Genomic DNA, 5951 nt, shown 5'->3' with positions numbered 1-5951 from the left:
GGCTCACGGGCCCAGCCGCTCCGCGGCACGTGGGATCTTCCCGGACCGGGGCACGAACCCGCGTCCCCTGCATCGGCAGGCGGACTCTCAACCACTGCACCACCAGGGAAGCCCAATTGTATATATTTTTATGTTTATATTCAGACTGAATTTTATTAGCTGCAATAAGTCTATAATTAATGGCTTTTAGATTGTTACATAAGCAGACCCAGTGGTATGTTCCTGTTAATTTTAGTTATAAATGTCTAAGACCCATATATGCTCTTGTGCTGAACATGGTAAGAAAACAATCCATTCTTTCAACGAATATATATTGGTCACCGACTATATGCCAGGCTTACGTGCATAATAACTTTTTTTTAAGAGTAACATTTTTTAACGAATATTTTATTTTAATATTTTTATTTTTTAAAATATTTGTTTATTTATTCATTTGGTTGTGCTGGACCTTAGTTGCGGCTCGCTGGCTCATTAGCTGTGGCTTGTGAACTCTTACTTGCGGCATGCATGTGGGATCCAGTTCCTTGACGAGGGATCGAACCTGGGCCCCCTGCATTGGGAGCACGGAGTCTTAAGCACTGTGCCACCAGGGAAGTCCCCATAATAGCTTTTTAATCTTTTTTTTTTTTTTTTGCATGCCATGAAAGTTGAGTCATAAGAGTCAAATTTTATTTAAAGACACATGTAATTATGCACTCGTGATCCTCTCGGAATAAGCACTGGTTCACACTGTGCTGGTATTGTGAGTAAGCAAGACAAGGTATGTATTATCGTTCATCTCTCTCTTTCCTTGCTGACCCAGAGCTCCCTACGTACTCTTTTAGGTACTGTAGCACATAGACGACAGAAAGTAGTGCTTAACCGTGCTTTCCTAATCCTTGGCCTAATACTTGTAATTGCACTCTTCTTTTAATTTTTCTACTTAAGTGTTTCAAATAAAAATAAATGTGGCAGGGCTTCCCTGGCGGCGCAGTGGTTGCGCGTCCGCCTGCCGATGCAGGGGAACGGGGTTCGTGCCCCGGTCCGGGAGGATCCCACGTGCCGCGGAGCGGCTGGGCCCGTGAGCCGTGGCCGCTGAGCCTGCGCGTCCGGAGCCTGTGCTCCGCAACGGGAGAGGCCGCGGCAGAGGGAGGCCCGCGTACCACAAAAAATAAAATAAAATAAAATAAAATAAAAATAAATGTGGCATTGTTATAGAAAGAATAGTATTTTATTTAAAAACGTAAACAATTCAGTAACTTGATTCTTTTGCTTACTAAATGCTGTTGGGCTGTGGCTAAGGAGGTGAGAGCCTGAATTTCGGCCCATTTGTCTCGCCAAAGTAGGTCATTATATCTAGGGAATAAAATCTTGGGCAGGTGGATAGGATCTCAATAAAAAAAAAATAAATGTGGCATTGTTATAGAAGGAATAGTATTTTATTTAAAAACGTAAACAATTCAGTAACTTGATTCTTTTGCTTACTAAATGCTGTTGGGCTGTGGCTAAGGAGGTGAGAGCCTGAATTTCGGCCCATTTGTCTCGCCAAAGTAGGTCATTATATCTAGGGAATAAAATCTTGGGCAGGTGGATAGGATCTTTTTCTCTTTCCATCCCAATAATTTATACTAGTCATGGGCACCTAAACCTGTGTTACTAGTAGAGACATAATGGTTTATTGTTACGATCGTTACTGGGATTGGTGACGTGTTTTCACTGAGCTTTCAGCTCCTACTTACTCAGCTCTCTGGCTCTCCCAGGAGCAGGGAGATGTTCCATGAGATGGGTTCAGTCTGCAGGTCTGCTGTGTTTTAGTCGCAGAATTCCGACATATCTGAACGCCTTCAAACCAGATTTCCCCCCAAATTCAGATTTCTCCTGAGAGCTGACAAGCTGGCCTGGCTTTGTGGGTTTCCACAGGGAATGACATGATGGGCCAGGTAGTATGGTCCCTGCTCCCTTTTAGTGTGGAGCCACGGGCCTCACTGACTGCTCTTGCTTTCCTGAGACCAAGGGCAAGTGTCACTTTGCATTTAATTCTACATCTTTACTTTGCATTTTAGAGTAAGAGTGAGGGTTTGGAGAAAAATGCACTGTTTATTGAATTAATATCTACCAAAAGTAGGAAGATAAAAGATGGCCTGAGAGGGTCAATTGTTTCGCTCTTTCCCTCTCACTGATTGTACTATCTGCATATTTCAGTGGTGACCTCCACTGTACCTGAACATTATTTTGAATAAATATGCACTTGTGTATGTCTGTGTGCTGTGGGTTTCATTAGCTAAATTCAGTGCAGTGGATATTGAATTAATGAGAGCTCATGCACTCCGTTAAGACCTGAGGACACAGAAATGAATGAGATGTGATATTTTTATAAAGGAGTTCGTGGTCCAGGCAACTACAGTGGAAATCCTTAATAATTGTTTCCTCATTCATTTTTCATCCTTTAAAATGTACCTCTTTTTGTTGTGTGTTGCATGATAATCCCCTGAACTAGTGCTGAGTTCCCCGTGTCATTAATTGTTAGTCCAAATATATACTAATCTTTAGATGATGGCCAAAATCTAAACTCACTTATTCAAAGGTACTCTTCATTTAAGTCTGCAGACAAATTTTCCAAAACGTATTGATAGTGTACGTGAAAAAAACCCGTTCACTGATTTATTGAGGAGGTTAAGATTATTTCTATTGAGTAAAAAGTAATTCCTGGCAAGAATTATAAGATACTACCCAGAGAAAAGGAAAAACTCCATCAGAGAAAAAACTGATCAATTCATCTGTCATTATTTGAACATCAGTCAAATCCATGAATGGATTTATCATATTGTTTGGGAAAGAAAGTGAAAAAACTGTAAACATCTGTAACTCCAGGCAGGCTTTACCATCACTAACTTTCAACACTGTCATTATACACCCCGGGGACTCACAGAATGATGGGTTTCGATTTCTTACTCCTTCCACCTGGAAGAGGTCACAGGAGAGAAACCAGCTCGTAAGACACAGTGACAGTGGATTCAGCGGATGCTCTTACAATTAAAGCCCTAAGTGATTGCTCTGTTGAGAGCGTGGTCATCTCGACACTGAGGTTGAGGGGGTTGAAGGTGAGGCTAGAGAGGCTCCAGGATGAAGAAACATAGTGGGGATCAAGAGAAGTCCCACAGCTGGGTTCTGAGACTAGCTGCTGGGTAACAATGGCGGAAGTTAGACAAATTCTCAGGGAAGCCATCAGAAATTTGCATTCCCTACAACACAGCTGTGTTCTTGTTTCCTTTCTTCTCTTAAAACTATTCCTGTTTGTAATTTATCCCTCCCCCCTTCCCCTTTGGTAACCATTAAATTTGTTTCCTATGTCTGTGGGTCTATTTCTGTTTTGTATATAACCAACAGGGACCCTACTGTTTTAGAAAGGGAACTGTACTCGATATTTTGTAATAAGCTGTACGGGAAAAGTATCTGGAAAAAAAAAATAGATGTATATGTATGTATAACTGAATCACTGTGCAGTACACCTGAAACTAACACAACATTGTAAATCAACTAGACTTCAATTAAAAATAAAAAACATAAAACCAAAAAAACCATTCCTGTTCAAAAATGACGAAAGCAAAACTGTTGTAATAATTTAGGATCACGTGAGAAAAGCAAACATTTAATCTGATGTCCTTTGTGCCTCTGGAAGGAACTGGGTACTGTAATTTGAAGGCTTTTTACTGCCGACAGCATTTTCCTCTTTAGAATGCAGATCACATTAATACTTCCTAAAATAATACCACTGAAATATCGTTTCTCATGTCTGAAATTGGAAATATTAAAAATTTTGTCAAGATTTTCTAATTTACTGTGTAAAATCTTTTGCCCAGACTGCTTCTAGCCACACTGGGAATTGGTTTCTTTGTGCTACTCTTCAAGCAAATGATCTTTGCAAGTAATTCTCATTTATACTCAGTTTCATCTATAAATTATTTTCATTTCATAGCAACATTAATTAAGTTATTATTAGATGTCTGGGTAATAAGCTAAAAGTACCACCTGAATAAAATATTATAGAAAAGGCTGTCTGCTTAAGCAGGGCTCAAAGGCAACACTCCTTGATAAATTTATTCTTTCCTGAGTAACATTACAAAACCCATTTAAGGCTGAGTATCTTCTTGAATATCCATGTGTATGATTTTGAAATCATTGCCACTGGATTAGATGATGGCCTAATTCCCAAACGATATGAACTATCCCACGTATTCAACTTTCTGACCAGGGCTCGTTCTACAGGCCTAGGACAAAAGGTGAAAAGGAATGAGAAGAAGAGAACTTACTATGTATCCGTTGCTTTATATTCATGAATTCTTTTAACCTTCCCAAAGCAATATGAGGTAGTAACATTGTTCCTATTCTGCAGAGGAGGGGACCAAGGCCTCCTGAGGGTAAGTAAGTGACCCGTGGATCCGGGATTCAGATGCAGTTCTCCATAACTGCCGAGTCCACACTCTCTCTGTCCCTGTAGAGTCTTTGAACACACAGGATGGGTCCTTTTTTCTTCACTCTCTGTAACAAGGTTTAAGGTACGTGGCATCTGAGCAGCTGCTGCTTTAACTAACTGACTGCGCAACGGACATCAAATGCCTGCTTTTGCTCACGTCCCAGAGATGGAACTTTCCAGACAGCCTCACAGGGGAGGACGAGTTCACCTGGATAAGCCCGTCACGTAGAATGTAATCACATCGAGGAGGACTCGTACAGACCAATATTTAATTAGTAATAATAATAATAAATATAAGTACAGTAAAGAGAAATAGAGTTCAGTAGATGCCCATTTGTTGAAATTTGACAATGAGAAGTGAAGGCTTATGCCAGTTTTCCTCAAATTGATATGTGGCCGTGTATGTTTGGGAATTGCTGGTCCAATGATGTCTGAAGGGATTTCTTTAAGGAAGGATATCTAAGAGCCCTTGATATGCTAATGGTGAGAAGGCATTTCCTAAACATGTAATGTAATGTTATGTTTTAATTTTTTTGGAGAACGTTTTAAGAAACTGGTGTTCCCCAGTGACTCTTTGGGAAACATTGGTTTATGCTAACAAAAAGGGAAACCATCGACTTCTGTCCATCTTTTCCTCTGAGACACCGTAACATAGTAACTGAAAATTACAGCCTCTCCCTGCCATCTCTCACTTGATTCCTGTGCAATTTATGACCTTGCTCTGAAACTTGCTCACCACTTTTTAGAAGAAAGAACCTGGCAGGCCATCAACTGAAATCTTCCTTAATGACCTGCCTTTTTACTACTTGCAGAAGTCTTCATTTTATTGGAAAGGCACCAAATGAAGGCAAGTCTCCCCTTCAGATGTCGACATCGTCCCTCTAATGACGGCTTTGTGTTCTGTGGACTAACTATGACAGGTGATAACATGACAGGTGATAAAATATTCTTGCTTGTTGAATAAGAATCGTCCGTGGCATGATGGCATTGAAATTAAGCAGTTGAGGAAGCCACAAAGCCTTGTCAGTAGCATCTCACCATCTTCCCAATACAGCGCTCTGACAAATGGCTGGGAGCATTTTTCTACTGATAAGAACAGAGTCTACAGAAGAGACTTGTTCAACATTGAAGACTGTCAGTAATAGACCCAGATTCAAGCTCTTCACCTTTACTTTGTACCAAAAAACTACATTCACTGGCTTGCAGTTTTTATCAACATGTTTTGAGATGCTGGATATGGTTTAGAAAAGAGACATTTTCTTTGTTTTTGCAAATTACAAAATGCTGTTAGTAGAGCTATTCCAAATTTGGTTACCAACAACTGCTATCCACTAAGTATTAGACCATGTTGGTTTCTTATCAACAGATACGAAAAATTCTATGATTGATTTTTAAGGACAATTAGCAAAACAGTCACTAAATTAGTAATACAGGTCAAAAGGAAGTGTGGTACACTGGACTGTGTAATCAACTTGCTGGAATAACCTGGAAAATACAT

Source organism: Physeter macrocephalus, chromosome 12 (assembly GCF_002837175.3).
Source record: "Physeter macrocephalus isolate SW-GA chromosome 12, ASM283717v5, whole genome shotgun sequence".
NCBI classification, from domain to species: domain Eukaryota; kingdom Metazoa; phylum Chordata; class Mammalia; order Artiodactyla; family Physeteridae; genus Physeter; species Physeter macrocephalus.
The sequence above is the reverse complement of the archived record's forward strand: the minus strand, read 5'-3'. Positions refer to the sequence as shown.